The sequence below is a fragment of the Cupressus sempervirens genome, chromosome 4, assembly GCF_028749045.1.
Source record: "Cupressus sempervirens isolate cs-2001-9-10 chromosome 4, ASM2874904v1, whole genome shotgun sequence".
Lineage (NCBI taxonomy): Eukaryota > Viridiplantae > Streptophyta > Pinopsida > Cupressales > Cupressaceae > Cupressus > Cupressus sempervirens.
In genome coordinates, this window is record NC_143121.1 from 707,535,983 (window position 1) to 707,548,017 (window position 12,035).

At 34.2% G+C, this 12,035-nt stretch overlaps 1 long non-coding RNA gene across 1 annotated transcript; it reads right to left on the minus strand.

Annotated features, from left to right (window-relative positions):
- Positions 1-5,339: 5,339 nt before the first annotated feature.
- LOC149563223 (uncharacterized) lies at positions 5,340-6,393 on the minus strand. The gene is made up of 3 exons (XR_016363542.1): positions 6,080-6,393; positions 5,907-5,995; positions 5,340-5,815 (listed from the first exon to the last, which is right to left on the minus strand). It is a non-coding gene; the product is annotated as an uncharacterized LOC149563223 (long non-coding RNA).
- Between the last annotated feature and the right edge of the window lie 5,642 nt (positions 6,394-12,035).

The following is a 12,035-nucleotide window of genomic DNA, read 5'->3' on the forward strand; positions in this document are numbered from 1 at the left end:
CTTCATCACTGTCATCCTTGCGCTAAGTTTTAGACCTCTTTTCCTATCTTCTATAACCTCTGATCAAATCTTCATTTTTCTTATCATGTCTAATATTTATTCTCCTGCATGCCCAGTGGAGATTGATATTACGTGGTGAAATGTTTTGTTGGCTAACATGAGCGGAATACCAATTAAGCATTTGAACCAGTTTCTTCGTCCCCATACAGGCAAGGACAAAAATGTCCTAGCTTGCAATTAATCATCTTCTCTTTAATTTGTATAGGCTGCGTGAAAAGCCATCTTCATCTATCGTCAGTATTTTTGACACTTTAAATAAAATCATCTCTAGTTTGACTCTTTATAATACCAAAAGTTTGAACTTTGATAGAGAAATCAACAACCAAATATGTTGCAAGTCAGTAAAAGTATTATAAAGAAACTTTCATAGAGAAATCAATATCAATTATGAACAATTACCACATGAATTATTCATGTTGTTTTAATATACTTCCATATGGAGGGAAGCTTCAAGATGTTAACCAAATGCAATTTTTAGTGCAGAAGAAATAATCTTCTCGTCCCAGAGACACTGATCAGAAAAAAATGAACCTTTAGTTCTCCCAAAAGTGCAAACAATAATAGGAGTCATTTAATAAGATTAAATATAATTAATCTGTTCGCACAGTTCAACTAGATTAAATCAAGGAAATGTTCATACTAGCTTAATTAAGTCATTTTCATCGAGTCTATTTGGCAGTGGGAATACAAGTGGAATAGGCATATGTAAATTCTTAAAATTTTGAATTCTCTGTTTGGATACACTAAATCACATATACAAATTTTGGCCAATCAAATTTTCCGCTATAGGGGCTTATGTTCCGAAGCATCCTCCTTTTAAGTTCCAGTTGATGTGGCTTCGTGACTCCTCTCTTCATGATTTTGTTTTTTGTTGGTGGAAAGATGGTGCTTCTGCATATGGTACTGCAATGTTCTCATTTTCTAAAAGGCTTCAATATGTTAAAGGCAGCTCAAGATATGGAATAGGGAATGCTTTGGGAACCTTCACTTTATGAAGAGGCTTGCTCAAGAAGATCTTGATGTCATCACAAGGGAGATTAGAGATCGAGGTTTCTCAAAGGATCTTGGCAAGGCTGAATCCCTTGCTTCTAGAGCTCTAGAAGAATGGGAACTTTGAGAGGAAATTTTTTGGAAGCAAAAGGCTAGAGTTGATTGGCTCCAGGAAGGTGATCGAAACACATCCTTTTTCCATAAAACAGTGCAATCTCACCGGAATCAGAGCACTATCTCTTCTTTGGTTAATTCTCAAGGTATCCAACTGAATTCCTTGCCAGCTTTGTTCCAAGAGGCTATTTGGTACTTCTCTACCCTCTTCTCTGAGGACTCTCCTCCTGCTGATAATGAAGAAAATATTATTTTGTCTTGTATTCCTTCCCTTATCACTCAGGAAATGAATGATTATCTCATGCGTCCTATCTCTTTGGAAGAGCTGGAGGAGGTGGTCTTTGGCATGCCTAAGGGGAAGGCTCCTGGTCCTGATGGCTTTCCAGTTGAATTCTTTCAGAAATTTTGGGACATCATTAATCATGATTTGTTGGAGGTGGTTAAAGAATCCTATGCTAGCAAGCAGATGCTTCGAGCTTTGAACTCTACATTCTTGACTCTTATTCCTAAGAGAGGGGGTGCTAATCAATTGGAGTTTTTTAGACCAATTGCCTTATGTAATGTGGTTTACAAAGTTATTACTAAGTTGATTGCTGAGAGACTGAAAAGGTGGCTTCCCATTATTATCTCAGAAGAACAAGGTGGTTTTGTTGCTGACAGACAAATTTTGGATGGGGTGGTTATTGCTACTGAGGCTATTCACTCTATGGCTACTTCAAGGGAGAGAGCCATGTTTGTTAAGCTAGATATGGCTAAGGCCTACGATAGAGTTAAATGGAGCTTCCTAAGGAGTATTCTTCTTTCTTTTGGATTTAGCTCTGACTGGGTGAGTTGGATTATGAGTTCTGTTACTTCTACCTCTTTTTCTATTCTTATTAATGGTCAACCTTCTCAACTATTTGGTGCTTCTAAAGGCCTCCGCCAGGGTGACCCTCTCTCCCCATATCTATTCATCATCATGGCTGAAGGCTTGGGTAGATTCATTAAGCATCAGGTGTCCCAGAATTCTATTCAAGGCTGGCAGTGGGGTAATGGCTTACCTTCTCTTTCCCATCTTCAATTTGTTGATGATTCTGCTCTTGCCTGTCTTGCTAGGATCAAAGAAGCTGAAGCCTTTCGACATGCTTTGGATGTTTATTTGGAAGCTTCAGGCCAGAAAGTTAATGAGCACAAATCTTCCATTTACTTTTTTAACACTTCTGATTCTATTCAGCACAGGATTGTTGGTATCCTACGGTTTCAGATAGGATCACTTCCTTTAACTTATCTTGGCATTCCTATTGCTGTTTCCAGGCAGCCACGTCTCTTCTGGCAAAATTTGATTACCAAGCTTCAGGATAAGGTAAATCATTGGACTCATAGATGGCTTTCTACTGCTACCCGGGTTACTCTTCTTCAAGCTGTTATCCAAGCTCTTCCTACTTATAGAAGCATGGTTCACGCTGCACTTATTTACTTTCTCAAGGAGTTTGATGCTCTTTCTCGACAATTCCTTTGGAGTGGTAATGTGTAGTACTAAATGGAGCTTGGTTAATTGGGCAACTGTTTGCAGGCCTAAAAAGGAGGGTGGTCTTGGTCTTCGATCTGGTCTATTGAGTAGTCAAGCTTTGGCTGCTAAACTTTATTGGCGATGGTGCTCTGGACAACATCAACTTTGGGCTCGTATTATCACTCATAAATATTTTCATGGTACTGATCCTTGCTCTGTTTCTGCACTTCCTCTTGAAGGTTGTGGCTCAATGGTTTGGCATACTTTGAAGACAGGTGCGATGTTGGTGAAGAGGGGTCTGTTCTGGATATGTAAAGGAGGTTCTCAGGCTTTGTTTTGGTCTGATGCTTGGGATGGATTCCCTTCCATTTTATCCATATACCCTCATCTTCAGCCTCTTTGTGACTCTTTTCTTGCCGCTGGATGGGATAAAGTGACTCATTACAAGACTCATTATCAATTGGGACCTGTTGTTGGTTACAGATGGAAGCATTCTTCTGATTGGCCTCTTGGAGGTACAGACATGGATCGTCAGGAGCTTTCTCAAATTCTGGCCTCTAGAGAGTGTTCTTCTTTGCTTGGTCCAAATGTTTTGGCTTGGGGCGGTACCTTGTCTGGTAAATATCATGTCTCTGCTGGGTATCAGGAGATAACTAGACAATTATTTGGGGATGCTGAGGTCCCTTGGTGGAAGAAAGTTTGGAATAAAGTTTCTTGGTCCAAGTGCAATTTTTTCATGTGGCTAGTGGCTCACAACCGTTGTCTTACCTGGGATAATCTTTGTAAACGTGCATTTCAGGGCCCCTCTTATTGTGTTTTGTGTGGTAATGGAGAGGAGTCTGTCTCCCATTTGTTCTTCCATTGCTCCTATTCTACTCAGATATGGCACCTTTGGTGGAGCGCTTGAGGTTGCTCTAGTCGGCATGCTTCCTCCTTGCCTGAGTTTTGGGCCCGCTTGGGTAGTGCTCCCTCCAAGTCTTCTTCTCTCCATGCTGCTTGGATTGCTGGCCCATCTTTCATGCTTTGGCATATCTGGTTGGAGAGGAATCGTCGCATATTCCAAGATGTTCGGCTTGGTGTTTTGCATCTTTGGTGGAAAATATCACATTCTCTTCAGGAAACTATTTTTGTGAAGTGTGAGCTTGATGGGGGTATGGATCCGGTTGATCTTGCTATCTGTAATCGCCTCAATTTTCATCTTCAGGATGGGGCTGCAGCTCATAGGTTTCCGTCTATGTCCAGGCAGCTTCACTATCAAAGGAAGGGTCGGGTTAACCGGGATGGGCACTGGACTCCTCTTCCCTGTGGAGTTCTGAAAATTAACACTGATGGTTCTTCCCGTGGGAATCCTGGTCCGGCTGGTATTGGCGGAGTGGCTCGCTGTAGTTCTGGGGATTTAAATTTTTCTTCTCAGTTCATAAGGGTGATTATACTAACAATCTCATGGAAGCTCAGGCTATTTTATATGCTGTGGAACAATGTTGCTTGCGGGGATGGAGTAAGATTATCTGTGAGTCTGATTCCCAGGTGGTGGTGAACATGCTTTCTTCGCAAGAGCTTGAGGATGTTAGTTGGTAGCTGGCCACTGTTGTTAAGCAGATTCTTTTCTTCTCTTCCTCTTTTCAGTTCATTAGGTTCACGTATATTCCTCATGAATGGAATAGAACTGCTGATTGTTTAGCCAAATGGGCTTCTAGTCATGATCCGTGTTGGAATATTAGGGATAGGAGGCAATTGTCCTTTGAGATGGTGCAAGAATTTGATGATCTTGTTGCTCAGGATCGAGCTCCTTGTTGTATTCCTTTCTGTCTTAATAAATTTTTACCCCTCTTTTTGCAGTAAATATGTGGAATTGAAATATATATTCCTATTCCAATTTTATTTATTTTAGAAAACATCGATTTTTGGGTCCACGAATTCCCCATCAAATTCTGACTAATAAAATCAGAATAGGAATACGTACCCTCATTTTGTATTCCAGAGTAAGTATTCCTATTCCCATATTTATATTCCTGCAACCAAACAGACACATCATCACAATCTACATGTATGTGCTGATTTTCTATTTAGATCTCCCTACAATGTCTAATTGTCATTAGTACCAAAAACATGGCCCGGCAATATTTAGTGAGATATGTAAGCCCCATAGTGTTTAAGAACGATATTAACTAAATCCTTATATCTGCAACAAAAATGTGATTGGTTGAGGATGGTAACAAAAAAGTTGCTATGCTCTCGATCTGTTCTTTTACTTCATTAAAAAAAAGAGTGATTATGTACTAAACTACTGATAGTAGTTTATTTGTGGTCGATATAACATTTCAATAGTCCAGGTGATCAATATTACTTGTAACAATTGTGAACTGCAAAAGAGCACCTCTTTCAAGTGATTTTCATAGATAAGTAAGGTTTAACATAACTAATCTGAAATTCGAATTGCTTCTAGCAAAAACAAAAAAGAATCCATCGTTCATTACTTTCCGAGACTTGTTATTTGAACATTTGTTTGGGCTGAAGTTGTTATTATTGCAAAACTTTTCACAGGTTCAATGAATATTTTAATGCATAGTGTATGAGGATGGGTATAATGATTTCTGGAGATGAAGTTGTTTCTTTTATTTTTATTAATGGCTGAGATTATGCTGTAATTCATCATTGAGATTAAAGGAAGAAACAACAAACATAGTTATTTCCAGAAGCTATATTCATCAAGTCCAATGAGATTTCCTATAACATCCAAAAGGCTGTATCTCTCTACCAATCTCAGTCACATAGAATTGAGATCATCACAACTTGAGCTGACAGAGGTACTTAGTTTTAGAAGATGGCGATGTGAACTGATGCAGTACAAATGACATTCATGATGGTAGAAGGAAATGAATCTCTCAATCGCAATCTTTTTGAAAAGATGGCAATGTGAACTGAAGCAGAGTAGATGGCATTCATGATGGTGGAAGGAAAGAAATCTCCATATTCCAGCTCTTGTGAATCAAGAAATGCCAAGAATCCCCTCTCCAAAAGAAAATTCATCTCGTCTTCATTAATCATCGTGGAAAGGATGTGAAAAATACATCTAAGAATCTTGTATACTACAGCAAAATCTTAAATGTATTATTCTTTGCACCTATTGACCTCATATGCCATTTTTTCCAAAAATTACCCCTGACAACAGAAAAAGACAATCAATTTATGGATTTTGTGATATAACCTTCAAAAGAATCATAATTAACAATGCAAAATTTCATTCACATACCTCAAAATTTCGAAAAATGAAAACTTCATTACCCAATGGATCTTCCCAACTTCTTTGCGCAATTCAATGACAATCTCCTCAATCCAGACCTTTTGATTATGCAAATACACGGCAAAACTGAGACAAAATGGGATCAATCAAATGCTTAAATACTCTAAAATAGTTAATCATACCTCATCTGCAGATTTGAAAATGTCCTCTCCTATCTTGACCAAACAAGGGCCATTCTCAATCCAAGATATTGAAATATCTCCGGCCATCTTAACAAAGTGTCCCCTCTTCTCTATTCGAATCAACTTAAAGAAAACAGGCTCAAAATTCACATCATTCTTGCACAGAGAGTTGTTTTTGCTTCCATCGTAGTATTTTGATGTAGTAAACGATTATAACATCAGAGCTCTGATGGGCTTTCTTATAAAAAACTTTGGATTCGATAATGAGATAACACCCTCATTATGTTGTCACTTTCTTAAATTACAATCGTCCAGGAAGTGCAGGCCCTCTTGTCAGATTCCTCAGTTTTCAGGAATATCCAATGACATAATGTCAAAAGCCGGCTAGGAAATAGCATCTTATGATGTTGAAAAAAAATATTGGAGCATCTTATAAAGTTGGAAAAAAATATTGGAGCATCTTATAAAGTTGAAAAAAAATATTGTGAGCATCTTATTAAGTGAAAAAAAATATATGAAAGATCTGATGTGTTCTTTTTGAAGGATCTGACATTTTCTCTTTGTTTTATTCGTATGATGAAATGAATTTCAATTTAAAATGAGAGCTTTAAAAAGTGACAAGTAGTTCTGGTTCTTGAATAAACTTTGAAGTAAATTTCGATAAAGAGCACCCATCTTTTCATTTTATTTTTAAAAAAATCTTATAAATAATGAAACCTAAAATTGCACTAAAGTTTTCATATGAAAACATTAGAATGAAATTGTATTAAACAGTATTATATTTTTTAAATAATATAAATAAAATTAAAAAATCATTGATATTGGAGCATATTAGTAGAGTGAGTTTTTTTATTAATTATTGAATCTTAAAAGAAATTGGTTACAATAAAGTGATAAAGCTGGTCATGCACAAACAATTCAAATCAAGTTGCCTACAATCTCAAAACAATATTACATAATAATAAATCATATGAATTTTTTTACAAGTAACCATTTTAGGATATAGTAAATAATATAAATAATAAAAAAGACATGATATGGTATCTAATTACCACCTAAGTTGTCTTTTTTGCTATCTTGAGCTTGCTCATCTTCCTTTGTCACTTTCTATTTGTCTTTCCCTTTGTCTACTTTTGATTTAGTTGTACTTGAGGTATCAAGGTTCAGCTAAGTCCACTTAAGATCTCATACATTTTAATTCACGCTCATCATAGTATACAAGATCCTCAGAGTCTTAAGTATTCTACATAAAATCTTGGGTCAATCTTCTTGAAACTTTGTGGTAAAAAATCTTATCATTTATTTCATCCTTGTATATGTTGGCCCCATCTCTTTCATGAATATATTTGTAGGAGTCTTCAATGTAAAATTCACATGTTCAATTAGATTAAAAGCAACTAGACTCAACAAGTCTTCTTATTGATAAGTAAGAGATATTTTCCACACCAAATCAAATTGTGATATTGCTGTTAGTATTTAATTGTGTAGTGTTATGAGCAAGGTTGGTTTAACTATGGAGGAAACTCTATAGTTAAGTATGCTCAAGCTGGAGTAGTACTTGATAGGTGACCTCTCAGGAAGTTCCACTGCTTGACCTCTATGAGCATCACCTAGATGCAATGAGTGATAAGTGCTCAATTCATTCTCATAAGAGATCCTCAAAGGATGAGATCCCATTGTTGTTATGTCTTCTAGTTGAACAATCCTGAAGCAGGGCAAAGATCTTCCCATTTTTCTCAATGTTCCACCAAACAAATTAGTTGCCAACTATCCTTTAGAAAGATTAATATCCTCTAACTAAGAGAGATTTTCAACGCTTCCTAGGCTCTCCAAAAATTACATAATATATTATATCCTAACATGTTTGCAATAAAACCAAACAAAATATCATGGCTCTACACCTTCTTCCATTTTTAACATCTCAAATCAAGGCCTCTTGAACATTTTTCCTTTAAAAAATATTCCATGGCTCATTACCTTTAACAATCTTAACAAACCATTTAATTGCCAATGTAATACCTTCTTTTCGAAGAATCCTTAAGGCTAACAAATAACACACTTTTTGTGACACCCTCTAGTATCAAACCACAAGAATTGCCTAATACTTATATGTGCCCTATTAATGTAATATCCAACAAAGAACTAAGAAGAACCATAATAAATGGTGCTAGATAACAAAAGCTTTTGGCTAAAGTGTAATCCCAATTATAGGAATTCATTATTCCAGTTGGTAAGATTTTTTTCTCATTTTTTGAAAATATCAAGCCCAAAATTTTAGGAAGAGGGGGAAATTGAGAAAGGTGTCACAAGATATCTCACTATCATGTTAGAATGACCCCATTGCCAACCAATTACTAGTCCATTCAAGTGGCTTGCAATTCTAGCTTAAGAGGATAGATTTAGTTTGAGGCACATTGGAACTAGATGCATTACAAAATAACTCAAGTTTATTAACCAAATTCTTGATATCAAATCAAAAAATCAACCCTAGGCAAGGAATCCTAATTGTCAAATCTACCTCAAGGGTACACAAACTAATCTTAAAGAAAAATAACCAAAGTTGAACAAACACTCAACCAATTCCAATACCACATACCAAAGTCAAAAAGATAATCATCCAATACCAAAATCACCACATACCAAAGTCAAAAATAGATATCAAGTATAAATCAAGTATCAAAACAAAGAAATGCAACACTAAAAGGAAACCACTTCCAAATCAAATACCAAGTGTCAAAAGAATAATAACCAACAAAGAAATAACTTTCATCAATAAAAGTCCACCACCCATAATAATTAAGACCCAACAATGAGTATCAACTCACAATAAATATATCCAACAAGTACAACATTAGAGGCAAATATAAAAACCACCAAGGAGACTCAAGCTACATACTAGGGAATGTCATCACATAGTCAAACTACTTGAGTTACCTTGGGCCTGTCTTTCACTAGATCCTAGATCCTCAAGTGTTGAGTTACCATAGATTGGTCACTTTGGACCTTGAACTCTCAACATGAAACATGCAGAACCAAAATACCATCTCATGAAGATAAGGAAACTAGTCATACCTCTCACTAGGTGTTATCCCATTCCCATTATTAGCCTATACAAGCACTCAAGGCATAGACGAGACAATATCTCCAACTTATCTTGTTAATGTGAATCTAAAGAATTTAATTACTATGTTATCACTTATTACACAACTTACAATGAGTTACCTTGGAAGCCACTTTGGGCCCTAACCTCCATTGCAAGCCACTACCATTAGATGCACCTAGACTACCTTCTCAAAACTCACAAATCACAATTGTGTCCCATGCCACAAATGTACTGAATATCGAATTCAGTTCCATGACAAGCAACTCGAAATGCATTGGTTCCAAAGACTCAAGTCATCATAAATGCTCATAAAAAAAAATCTCATAAACATAATCTCAATTTGATTCATAAAATACATCGTCATCTAGTCAAATAGTCATAAAACAAATCTCAAAAGCCTCTAGTGCACATCCTTGTTTGACCAACAATAAAAGTCACATAAAACCATCACAAAATATCACGAGACTAACAAAACATAAGAAACACATAATTTTCGCCCAAATGGATTCTATCATTTTCTATGTTTAGATTAGGCCATAAGGATGTGTTTAATAATAAAGTAAGAATATACATATTTACATAAATTGTTAGACTAATATATTTATTTAAATGTCAAATCTCTTTATGCATATAAAATGTCATGCAATATTATAATGTTATTTATTTGAACAATCTTATATCATAAATGACTTAATTAATAACATAAATGTATTTTGTTAGATTAAATATTAATATCAATTTTATTTCTAAAATATTAATTTGACTTTTATCTAAGTCTAATATTAATATTTAGCTTTCCTTTAATTCATAATGCAACAGTAAATAATTCAAACTTGAAATTATAATTTTAACTAAACTATTTAGAATTTCTCTCATAATATTAAATATTCATAACTAGATGATTATATAGTGAACTCCATTATAACTTCTATTAAAATATAACTAAATTACAAGTATATATATATTTATTAACTTATATCCAAGAGTTTATAAAAGTATTAATATTAAAAATTCACTTATAAGAAAATAAGTAATATTTATTTATTTAATTTCTGAAATAAATATATAATAAGTTTTTAAATTTATTTTTTATTTTTTATATTTATAAAATTAATAATTAGTATAATAATTAATAATAAATAAATTTGAAAATTAAATTATATTTAAATAAAATAAGAATAAACATGCAATTAGTATTTTCACATGCTTTTGATCTTCTGAAAATATGCAAGCATAATATACTTCGTTCTATATCTTAAATATATTTGTTTTTCTCCAATTTTCTATTGTTGAAATAATCATATTACAAACAGTTCTGAGATGAATATAAAAATCATACTTTCCAATTTCTCTAAATTTTAATGTAAATTTTCCATTGGTTGCTCAAATATAGATTTTTCAATACAAATTTCAATAGTATGATTCTACTATTCACTTCTCACAGAGATTCCCAAACAATACATGAATCAAATTCTATTTCCAAATGCAAACCATAAAATTTCTAGAGATAAGATAAGATAAGATAAAATTATTAATGTCCACGAAAAACCAAAACGGTTTATGGGACTAAGCATACAAAACATGGTGTTGAGAATGTTAGCCTCATAGTAAATTGAAGAAAATATAATATATGATAATATTATATAATTGATAATAAATCTAATTATGAAGGGTTGATTATATATATATATATATATATATATATATATATATATATACTGTCATAAAATTATATTATTAATGCAAAGTAACTGACCATTATATCGGTGGAAATCTATTAACAACACCTTGTATCAAATGCAGATTATCTTCGACTATAATTTGTATGTATTGTGTGAGATTACCACCGATTACATTGAATAAGTATCAGGTGAGTTGTGAATCATCATCATCACAATCGTCATCATCATCATCATAATCCACCTCCTCCTCCTCATCATGATTAGTAGAAGCATCATCATCATGATTAGTAGCAACGTCATTTTCATCAGGAGCATCATCAACTAACTCTCGATTGTGATCCACTTCTTTGTCTTCCTCAATATCTTCTTCTTCCATCGCATTATACTTTATCAACCTTCCTCTTGGATCATGTTTAACAAAAAATGACCAACCTGATTTATGTAGAACCTCTAAGTAAAATAGCTGCTCACATTGGCTTGGAAGAACATAGGTCTCATCCCCAACTGGCTCAAATAACCTTGTATTAATCACTGGAAATCCATTCTCATTCTCGATAATAGTTCTATCAAAGATCATTTTGATTGAATCATAGTCTATACCATTTGATGACTAAGAGAACTAATTTGAAGGAATTAAAGTCATAGTCAAGTATATCAACCAAAATTCCATAGTATTGATTTTGATATTCTCGAGGTTGTAAGTCATTTCTAGATGAAATATTGGTCACTTGGTAGAATGCACTTATCCCAGAATCACAAGTTCTCTTTGTGTCATCAAAATTTTTTATGCAAAATTTACAACCATTGCATAACATAGCCTTGCACAATGTTTCACCTACAATAATTCAAACATGCATAAATTATTGCATCACAATTTCAAAAATATACAGTTGATTAACAAACTTATAACTACATGGAGATCTCTTAAACCATATGCTAAATCTATTTTCTTTTGTGTAAGATTGGGATCTCCATTACAATGAGCTTGTATAACCAATGAAGAAATGGATTCCCATTTTAATCTATGACCAGAATGTTGACATCGTTCAATCCATACCATCATCCAATCTCGATTGTTTGCAATAAACAAATCTACTGCATCCCACTCTTTAGCAACTGTACAAAAGTAAATAGATGACTTGCAATGGATTTATTTTGAAGTTTAGGAATT